The following is an 11,941-nucleotide window of genomic DNA, read 5'->3' as shown; positions in this document are numbered from 1 at the left end:
TGTCTGCAAGAATCCGAGTCATGTTTGGGAACTCTGACGAGCACATGATGCGTTGTTATACTGAGGAAAAGACAACTGTCGCTTCTCGTGTGTACTGCATATCATAACAATATTTATTATTATTTATTTATTTTGCATACATTTTAAAATACAGTGAAAAAGCCTAAGCTATATATTCATATTTTTTTCAGAGCCAGAAGAGTTGTTTAGTTTGAAAAAATTCTAGTTGTGGTTGATAAAGAATGTTAGGTGAGTTGATAGGATGTAGTTAGTTTTTCAGGTTACCTTTAGAGAGATTGGATAAGATGTGATTGAGCTTGATATGACAATCATAGTCAATAGTAACACCAAGCAGTTTGGTAGTAGAGTCTGGGGAGATAAGAGAATTGTCAGCTGCAGTAATAGTAAATAGTTGAGGAGATTTGTGGGTAGGTGAGAATAGTAAAGGAGACATCTTTTGAGAACCATTGTTCAACGGTTGAAAAGGTAGATTGTGTGAGTGACTGGAGTTCATTGAGTGGGAGCTGTACAGATGATGGTAGAATCATCTGCATATTTGGATAGATGATTGAAGATCATTAATAAAGATAGAGAATAATTGATCCGGAGATAGGTAGTAGAGAAGATAGAGAATTTTTCCAGAGTACTGCTTGTTGTCGGTTTTCAAGGTAGGATGAGAACCAGGTTAAGGAGGAAAAATCCAAGGCAAGTGAGTTTAGTAGAAGTTTATGGTTGACCATGTGGCTTTGACAGGTCTAGGAAAAGAGAAGCAGTTAGTTTGTTATTCAGTTTATTGTGTTAGTAAAGGAAAGTAGTGCAGTGGTTCTAAATCCATGTTGAGTGTTTGCTAGTAGGTTATTTTGAAGGAGATGGTTAAGTAGTGATTTTAGCTAGAGGTCAGTGGATTTGCCTATGTAAGGGTATGATGTGTGATATCTTCCAGATTGCTGGAAAATCTGATCTGTTTATTAGGATCGAAACAGGGTAGGCTATAGCCAGGAAGCTTATCTCCTGGGGGTATTGTATGTAGGAGGTGGGTATGGGTTGAAGTTGAATTAAAGAGGGATTATCAGGGTCTAGATTCTGTGGGTTAGATGTTACTATTTTACCTGGGGTAAGTAGATGATTAGTAGTAGACAGAACCTTTTTTTTTTTTTGTTTTTTGCTGGAAAGTCTTCTAGTATCTTTTTTTGTCTGAAATAATAGCATTTTTTTTTTTGTTTCTCAGCTCTCTAAAGGTTTGATAGTCTGTTGGGTTTCTAGAGGTTTCTTCCAAGATTTTTTATTCTAATGGTATGACTTGGGGCATGGAATGTTGAGTTGAAATATTCTCTTTGTTGAGAGAGAGATGCTTTAGGGGTCCAATTGTATTGTGAGAGTTCTGTTTGAAATCTTTGGGGATTAAATTGTTTCTTTGAATATAGTGTTTTATGTGAGGTAGGTAAGTTTTGATGAGTTTTAGCTCTAATGACATATGTGAGGGAGTGATCGCTAAGGTCATCAGGAAGGATGCAGTTTTGTAGCTTTGTGAGGGGAGTTTGTAAGAACCCAGTCTCAGGTGGTTTCTTTTTGCCTTGTTTTATTTATTGTGGTGGCACTATGAATTAGTTGTTTGCAAGCAAAAAGGTTTAAATGAAGGTGGGTTAGTTATTGTTACAATTTTTTCAGTCAATGTTAAAGTCTCCAAAGAGCAGTGTTTCTTGGAGGTAATTTTGAGAGTTGTTCAAGAAGTTGTTCTAATGTGGGATATTATTTCCTGGAGGCAGATAAGCACAAATGATGTTTATTGATTTAGTAGTATGAATTTGAACGCTAGAGCAGATTATTTCGACATTATTGTTTTGGGTAAGAGCAAGGTCAAGAAGAGTAAGCTTCAGGTTAGATTTATATAGGATAGCTACTCCACCTCCTTTCTTGATCAAGTCTAACAATGTTATATCCAGGGGTAATTTCAATATCTTTAATAGATGGTTTTAGCCAGGTTTCTGATAAGCATAGAATGTCAAAGTTGTGTACTTCTAGTAGGTATTTGACTAACTTTATTACAGATAATATTTAGGTGGGCCAAGGATAGTATGTTTGCAGTTATAGTTGATGGAGGAAGGAGAGCTTTTATATGGTGACTGTGTGTTTCAGTAGTTGTAGGTTGAGGGCCTGGATTGGGGTGTATGTCACCATCCTGAAGTAGATATAGTAGTAGACCATAGTTTTTGGATATGTGTTTTAGAGATGTGTCGAATACTTTCTTTGATTTAGTTTTTAGTAGTTTACAATGAAATAGTCTATGGTATTTGGGAAGTAGATATATGGTTTGTGATGAGGTAGGTAAATAGGATGAAGGTAGGTATGTTGTAGGTGTACTAGTATGTTTTGAGGGAAGAGAAGAGAAAATAAGGAGTGTTCATAGGAGGTTAAGAAGTAGGTAGTAATGAGAAGGAATAATAGTAAGAAGGTGATAGGTAGTTTAAGTTGTGAGTGGAGCTATCTAAAGATACAATAATCCAAGAAGAGGCAATTTCTTACTCATTACCAGGAATACCAAGGAGTTAAAACTGAAGTAGACATTTCAAAGATTGTGTGTATCTTAACATGTGTTGACTATTCAAATCCCCTCAAGAGATTGTGCGGTTGTGGGACACAAGTGCTGTGTTATTAATGCACTTAAAGATCCAAAGTACATATATTGTTGTCTCTGAATAATTGGTCCTCAATATGCAAATATAGAATTCACAGATTTTTAGAGCAACAGGGATTTGAACATGTGACCTCTGGTGTGAACTCTGCAGGGTGGCTACTGCTAACAGACTGCTATATTGCAGCTGCTCCATTTTTATTTCTGTTTTGATATATATATATATATATATATATATATATATATATATATATATATATATATATATATATATATATATATATATATACATATATATATATGTGTATATACACATATATATACATATATATATTTTTTATATATTGAATAATATGTTATTTCTCACTTTTCCAGTCCATGGAACTCAACACAAGCCATAGTTCATACTGTATAAGTGTGTGGTTCTACTTTTTCCCCCTCTTAAAATAAAATAGAAAGCTGTCTAGTCTGATCTTTAAAACACTACATCACTTAACTGTACTCTTCCATAAAGACTAAGGTGATTATGCTATATTACACAGCCTTCTGCCGTTTATTAGAATTAGTACTTCTACATGAGCAGGACTGATTTCTAGGAAAAGTGGTGAGCAGCTATTTCTTGTTTGCTCAGGGTATGTCAGCTGACTGGTGCATGAGGCAGCCTGAAAAACAAAAGTGAAAGTAGTACAGTATTATGGATGGATGGAAGAATGAGCAAGCATGGGAGTTAAAAAAATGTTTTGTGTGTGTTTTAATTAATATGTGAAAGTCTGTTGTAAGCAGTTATTCAGTGGTACCAGCCAGCAGATGGGTATACATTGTTTTCAGAAACCAGAAATGACCTGCTTCTATCAGCATTTACTGATGAATTTACTGCCTTAGGGAATGAAATGTACAAATACTGTACTGTTGAGGTCTGAGAACATTTTTACTGAATAAAAATTGTTGATAAAACCTGTTTTGAGCTCTCATTTTGAGTTACTAAACTCTTATCTCTTGACTGCTTTATAAAACCTAGTTTCTGGGGTTTATAAAGACTGCAAACTTTCTGTAAAAGATCACCCAAGTTTTCATTCCTAAAATATCCCAGATGACCTGACATCCTTCTCTAGAAATTTATGGTTGAATGTTATATTATTTAATACAGTAAAATTGAGCTTGGCAGTGAACTGTTACCAAAAGTTTTGATAGAATACATTTTGGTAGAGTTGGTGACAAGGTGTGTACTAGGCTAATGACCCTGAAGCCTTTACAAGCCTAGCCCATAGGATTACCCTGGCATCATGCCACCCAATCTTAGTTCCTAGTGCATCTGTCGAGTAGAGGCACTGGAGTGATCCCCAGGGTGAATTTTCTATTTCCCATCCACTCATCAACATTTCTCTTGAAGAGGGCCAGTGAGGTGCTCTGCTTGACATGTATGGGAAGTCTATTCCATAGCATGGGCAGTCTCTGGGTTATGAACCTGTCCCTCCAGCATGTTCTGTTGATTGTGGTAATGAGGTTGAGGTCTCTGGAGTGTGTGGTGCGGAGGGATTGAGATTTCTTTAGATGTAAGCATTTCCAGCAGAGCTGGGTCAGACATGGCTTTGTAAGTCAAGCAGAGATCGCCTCTAAGTAGGCAATATGAAACAGAGAATAGTTGGGAGTTTTTTTTTAGTCTGTCCATATAGGACAAGTGTTTAAGGCCTAGGATCCTCTTTGTGAGGTACTTTTGCTGCCTCGTCAGTTGTTGCAGGCGACTAGTGTCTTCTGCAAACTAAGTTAAGATATGTTTAAACATTGTTCAGTTTCATGGAAAAAAGCCTTAATCTGGTTATATGATTTGTAGTTGTTTCCTTACTGAAAACCAGGGTGAAGGAAGATGTGTTTGCAGGTCATTAGAGTTAATTAAGCAAGCTTTGAGGGAGCTGTTTTCTGCCATCTTATCCAGTCATGTGTCATGAGTGTGCTTTCATTAGCCTTAATGCTGACAATTGTAATAACTTGCAAATGTGTGGTGAGCAGACTGTTTTAATGCTTACCCATTCCTTTTCTCCATGAATTGCCACTTATTCCTGGTAAAACCATGAGTATACAGCTAGTTGGGCTGCTACTGCTTTAGTTGTTGATGCGGTGTGTACATCTATATACATACTCCTGTGAACATTTGTTGCTCACAGCATACTAGATGGGATATTTAAAATGGCACTACTCTACTCTGCTTGAAACTGAATTTGTGTGTGTGTGTGTGTGTGTGTGTGTGTGTGTGTGTGTGTGTGTGTGTGTGTATGTGCGTGTGCGTATGTGTTTATTTGGACTGGGGATGCTGAGGGTGATTAGATGCTCATTATCTGGTTGAAAAAGAATTGAGAAAACCCACTTAACGGAATAGTTAATTTTGTTCTGAATTTGGTGATATTCACTGTCATGAGCAGACAACCAGGATGCACTCAGAAATTTCCATTTTGCACTCACAATCTAATGTTATTCCCCCCACCCCACATTTAAAAATAAAGGGCATTTGTTACTTAGTGCATAGCTTTTAGGAGATCTTGTTTTCAGATAAACAGTGACATCTATCTGCAGGTGTGAGCAAGTCTATGTGTCAGGTGTTAGTTTAAATACAAGCCAGGTCACAACATATAACAGAAGAGTATGTGTGTTAGTTACATCTTTGGAGTACTAGAGTGAGTAGTTTTGTGCAATCAGAGCAAACCAACTCTGTGTTTAGAGGCGTAGGATTTTGTCATGGTATTATAGGAAAACCTGGTCAGCAACATATGAATGAAATGAAGTGTCTTTCTCAAACTAGTGCTGGCACATATTCAGAAGAGGAAAACTATTCCTAAAAGACTATTCAACATGCTCAGTAGTTTATGGTAAGTTATTTCTTTAAAGCTGTAACCATATTTAAAATTCACTCTGTCCTAATATACCTCCACTTGTTTTGGTTAGCTCCATTCATTCAGTTTCTTATATTTTTTTCCTTAGCATGTACGTCATCAAAAAATGATTTTGTCCCTCCTGGGAAGAATACCTAGAAGACAGCTGGGTACAGGAGTTTGAATCTCACACCTGCATCTCAACATTCCCTGAATAGTGGAATAAATTTGCTCCTCTTCTGTCTGGTGTACAATGAGTAATCATTCTCCACAAACACTCTGCTGTCTCCCACTTTTAGTACTTTGCCCTTCTGCCACAAGTTTGCCAGAATCAACTCCTTCTGCTGGTGGAATTGCATCTTTACTATTAAAGGTTTTGGTTGCTTTCTTATAGCCAAGTTTGGAGCATACACACTATGCTCCCTTTCAACTAATAACTTCTGCTGTGGAATACCAGTCCAGTTGCTTATATGTGCTTTCATAAAATTAATGCAGTCCAGTCTGTTCCTTCCAGCTTCTCTGGTATAGCTGAAAATCTCAGGTTTTCACTATGTGCTCTGCCCTCTAATTCTATTGTTTTTTGAAACATCTCTTCCTGAGCAGTATCATATTCAGCCAGCATTTTCTTTATTTCAACCTCTGATTTTTGCAGCTTTATAATCGCATCTGAATATATGTTTAAAGCTTCTTCCATTTTTCCAGCTTTTTGTTGTTTGCGTTGATATACTCCATCAGTGGATTGTTTATTTAACCAGGTCTACATGCAGGTGTCTTATATCTTCCTGTAGTTTACTGGAAGTCATGTCTGAAAGTTGCATTGCTTTTTGCTGAACAGCTGCAGAACTCTCTCCAGATGGTGTTTTATTCCCACTTTTTGTAGCTGATTTTTTCCCAGTTCTTCTGTATTTCTTTATTCCTGGCTTCTAGGCAGTGCATTTAGTAGCCAGTTACTGAAATTAACCCATAAACACAAGTCTACTGGCCTTCTCTCCTGAGTTTCTGTTTTCACACTGGGAGAGCTAGAAATAAGTTGTTACTCAATGTGCCGTCATCTTGGAAGTCACTCATTCAGTTTCTTCATGCAAACCCCTTCACCTCCCACCCCCATATTTGAATTCAACAGCTGTCGCTGGAACTATCTACAGTATCTACAGTCTAATTCTCAAATTTAGAGTACAGATCAACCCATGAAACAAAAATCAGAGCATTTACAGTGATTGTCGAGTAAGATGTGTATTTAACCTTGCTGGAATATAGAAATACACCTTACACAGTATGTATCTTCTGCTTGCTTAACTATAGATGTATTGCAGACTGAAAAGTAGACCTGTAGACCTTTGCTTTTTGACTACAGCCCAATTCTATTCAAGTTCACTCATGATGATTAACTACAAAACAGACTGAAAGAAAACTTGTCTACACAAAATTATCCTTCTTTTACTGAAGAAATGTAGAAAAGGGTAGAGTGAGAGGTATAGTAAACTTCCACCAAAAACCATCCACAAGGAGTGGTTGTTAAGAAGTGTGAGCAGCTGCGGTCATACACTGTTCTTACTGAGAATAAAAAGTTGCTGTAAAGAAACTGGAGATACCTGTTCAAGACAAATATGCCCTCAAAATACTTTAATGGATACAAATGCTGTACTCCAGAAGCCTCCAGTTAAGAGGTATGTTATAAACAGTGCGGAGAGACAGAGAAAGAGAATGTCTTTACAGAAGCATTTTCTAAAGCTTCAGAAACTCAAAACATCCTGATAATCATAGACTATCTGATGGAAACACTTCAGATATTGTCATTCATACATCAGGAGTAAAAGTGTTGCAGACCATCCCACATACTCAGAACGGTCTACTCAAAAAGCCAACAAGACAGCTGCACGGACTAGAAAATACTGAAATTTGTTTTTATAAAATAATGCCAACTGCTTTATTAATAAAGTATTTCAGGTTTATATATGAAACAAATATTGAAGGCATATTGAAAAAGTAAATGTTGGAAAACAGTGTTTAAATCATGAACAACACAGTGTAAAAGGAGATTTTTAATAAAAGATACTGCAACAATCTGCCTCAAAAAAATTGTTTTTTTCTTCTAAAAGAGGGAGATGTAAAATGTGGATCCTCTTTCTTTAAATTGTTGATGCCACAGGTATGTTGGTCACAGAGTCTGATTTCTTGTGTACTAAACAACTTTAAAATCATCTGTGATGGGTGGAGAGATTGAGAAAATCATACAAAAAGATAAATCACGCTTGAAAATAGGTACATTCCTCCAAACTGGTACATCATGCAAAGGGATAAATCAAACCTAAAAATAGGTACGTAACTCAAAAATAGGTACAGTTCAGATATCTGGTGATTTAATGTATGCATCATTAATGAAAATGTTGTCCCTCATCTAATTAACAGAAAATGTATTATGAAAGAGAGATATAATATATACTATGTCTCTTCAAACATTCAGTGCAGTAACCTGACATATTCAATATAGAATGCCTCCACGCTTTTCCATATTGACAGCACTGCCTCTCATTAATTAAGATTTTTTAAAACTACTATCTGTTGTAAATACTACTGAATAATACAGAATCCCATTAATTCATCAAAACAACTATTTAAAGTTATGAAGGAACAGTTAATAACTATACTGTGTGAGCTTTGTATAGAATGTGAATCAAATGAACTTTTTCCCCTGAGGTACAGTCTAAAATATATGATTTCAGCATCCTGTTATACTAAGAGTAACAGTTTTCAACAGATTGGATTTTTCATTGGTATCATTCATGAAAGGGATATATTTCTTTATTGTTCAGCTCTCATCTGTTTTTAGTTTTCATTGAGGTCTCATATTTTACATTAACACCTTGCTTTGTCTTATACATAAACGTTTTGATACAGTAGTGAAACAGTGACAATTAAAATAACTTAAAAAGTACTATGAATTACATTTCAAATGTTTACTTTTCGGCAAACATAATGCTAAAATACACTATTGTATTCAAGTAGTTTACTCAGAAAATGATTTATTGTTTCTTCTGAAAGACGGTGATGTAAATAATGTCAATAAATAAAATATATCCCTCCCATCATAGACATTTGTCTCTCATTATTTTATACCATGCCTGTGGCCTAGTGTTGAGTCTGAATCCTGTGTCTTAATGCATTTCACTATCAGGTAAAAAAGATTAAAATGACTTTTAATTTGGCAGTTTTTTTAGGTGTCTCTTTAAAAAGAACAAGCCGGGTACATTATTTTGTTTGTTTGCTTATTTATTTATTATTTTTGCTTTCAGTATTGAAGAGCAAGTCACTTATTATTGCAATAATTGAAATTGTATTGCAATAAAGTGTAGGCCATGGAACAGTGTTATCTATGTTTTCATCCATTTGACATTTTGAGTGCCATGCTTTAGTAGGTCAGAGATTGGACAGATGTTGTGACGATCTTAAGGCTGTGGGCTGAATTCTCCCAGCAGGTGTTTGGATTTATGTTCCTGTAACGACAAAGGGTGGGGGTGGAGGATGCATTCTTAATGTGATGTCCTTTGGATGTGACATTAAAACGACACCCGATCTGCTCACGTTTATGGTGGAGGATGTGAAAGGATCCCAAGGGATTTATGAAAAAGGTTAGGGAATTTTCCATATCCTGGCTAAAGTGCTCTTTCTGCATAAATCCCACATTATAGCTCCAGCATAGCTCTTAACCTTCTGTTTCCAAAATGTGGTACAACATGGCAAAATACACTTACTAACAACTTCCACTACTGCAGCGGTAGCGTTGTTGCCTCACAGAAAGATGTTCTCCCATTCGATTCTCAGCTGGAGTGCGGGGAGGGCCTTCTGTGTGGAGTCTACATGTCCTCCCCGGGGTTGGATGGCATTCTGAAAAACATGCGTGAATGGGCGTGCCTTCGTTGAAGGTTGGGCATAGAGCTGGCAACTCAGCACTGTGAAAATCTACTGCCAATCATTAGCGGACCGGCATTCCACTTTGGTGACACCTAACCGGGAAAAGCTGAAAGACAAACAACAACAACAACAACAGCAACTTCCACTACGAAGTCACATAGTATAGTTTTTAACTTTTCCTTCATAACTTTAAATACAGCAGTTGATTTGATGACTTAATTGGATTAAATATTATTCAGTAGTATTTATAATAGATAGTTTAAAGAAAATCTTGATTAATGAGAGGCAGTGGTTTCAATATGGAAAAGTGTGGAGACAACATAGAATTTTTAAGACTCAAAATAAGGAATGCTGCTCATAATGAGGTACATTTGAAAATCATGGATGTCCCTTGAATCTGGAAGCTAGGTTAAGAAGGGAGGTGATGATTAGTGATCAGCAGTATGGTTTCATGCCAGGAAAGAGCACTACAGATGCGATGTTTGCTTTGAGAGTGTTGATGGAGAAGTACAGAGAAGGTCAGAAGGAGTTGCATTGTGTCTTTGTGGATTTAAAGAAAGCATATGACAGGTGCCTAGAGAGGAGTTGTGGTATTGTATGAGGAAGTCAGGAGTGTCAGAGAAGTATGTAAGAGTGGTACAGGATATGTACGAGGGTAGTGTGACAGCAGTGAGGTCTGCGGTGGGATTGACGGATGCGTTTAAGGTGGAGATGGGATTACATCAAGGATCAACTCTGAGCCCTTTCTTATTTGCAATGGTGATGGACAGGTTGACAGACGAGATCAGACAGGAGCCCCCATGGACTATGATGTTTGCAGATGACATTGTGATCTGTAGTGAGAGTAGGGAACAGGTGGAGGAGACCCCGGAGAGGTGGAGATACGCTCTAGAGAGAAGAAGAATGAAGGTCAGCAGGACTAAGACAGAATATATGTGTGTGAATGGCAGGGAGGATAGAGGAATGGTGAGGATGCAGGAAGTAGAGGTGGCGAAGGTGGATGAGTTTAAGTACTTGGGATCAACAGTTCAGAGTAATGGTGAGTGTGGAAGAGAGGTGAAGAAGAGAGTACAGGCAGGATGGAGTGGGTGGAGAAGAGTGTCAGGAGTGATTTGTGACAGACGAGTACCAGTAAGAGTGAAAGGGAAGGTCTACAAGAGGGTAGTGAGACAAGCTATGTTATATGGGTTGGAGACAGTGGCATTGACAAAAAGGCAAGAGTCAGAGCTTGACGTGGTAGAGTTGAAGATGTTAAGATTTGCACTGGGTGTGACGAGGATGGACATGATTAGGAATAAGTATATTAGAAGGTCAGCCCAGGTTGGAAGGTTTGGAGACAAAGCCAGAGAGGCAAGATTACGTTGGTTTGAATATGTGCTGAGGAGGGATGCAGAGTATATTGGGAAAAAGATGCTAAGGATGAAGCTGCCAGGTAACAGGAAAAGAGGAAGGCCTAAGTGAAAAACTCCTCTAAAGCAAATTCCACACTCCTCAAAACGGAGGTGGAATCCTTCAAAGCCCCCGGGCCTGTGGAAAATACATGATAGAGCAAAATCCGAAAAAGGGAAGGCATCTCGGATCAGTATTAGCAAAAAACTACGGGCACTCATAAAATCGTCTAAGGCCAGCTTCGAGAGAAAAATTGCATAGGACACTAAGGATAATCACAAGACTTTCTTTAGTTATGTTAGGAACCTGGGTGGGAATTCCCAGATATGCTCAGAATTAGTCCAAAATGACAAAAAATACACCAAACCCACAGACATTGCCAACATCCTAGCTGACAGGTTCAGAGCAAACTTCTCCCCACCAAAAGGGCAAATATCTATCCCAGCAGAGTGCTGCCCCCTTGACATCTCAGATGCTCAGGTAAGAGCCGCCCTCTCCAAAGCAAAAAACACAGCATCAATGGGACCAGATGATGTCCCGGGCTGCATCCTACATGAACTCCAAGAAGAGCTAAACCCAAACATAAAACTACTGTTCAATCTCAGCCTTACTACAGGATATGTACCCAAAGAGTGGCGTACAGCAACAGTGGTCCCTCTCCACAAAGGTGGTGCCTCAATGGATCCTGGAAACTATCGCCCCATAAGCCTGACTAGCTTGGTCTGCAAAGCTATGGAAAGGATCATCATGGACCTCATAAATAAAGATATTGGGGACCTACAGACACTGGGTCCTACCCAATTTGGCTTTGTTAAGGGCAGATCCTGCCTCTTAAACCTGGTCGATTCCTTTGAAACAGTCACCAAGGCCATTGACGAGGGGAAGGTGGTCCACACAGCCTACCTGGACCTCGCAATAGCCTTTGATACAGTACCCCACTCGGGCATTATAGATAAGCTCACCAGCTTAAATATAAACCCCTATGTCACTAGATGGGTTGCAAACTGGCTCAAGGACAGAACCCACATGGTTAGAATTGCTGGAGCCATGTCAGACTCCAAACCAGTTACATGTGGCATCCCACAAGGCTCAGTCCTGGGACCTCTCTTGTTCGGTATATATTTCTCTGAGGTATAGGCCAACA

Source organism: Protopterus annectens, chromosome 2.part2 (assembly GCF_019279795.1).
Source record: "Protopterus annectens isolate FY-2018-M chromosome 2.part2, PAN1.0, whole genome shotgun sequence".
NCBI classification, from domain to species: Eukaryota; Metazoa; Chordata; order Ceratodontiformes; family Protopteridae; genus Protopterus; species Protopterus annectens.
The sequence above is the reverse complement of the archived record's forward strand: the minus strand, read 5'-3'. Positions refer to the sequence as shown.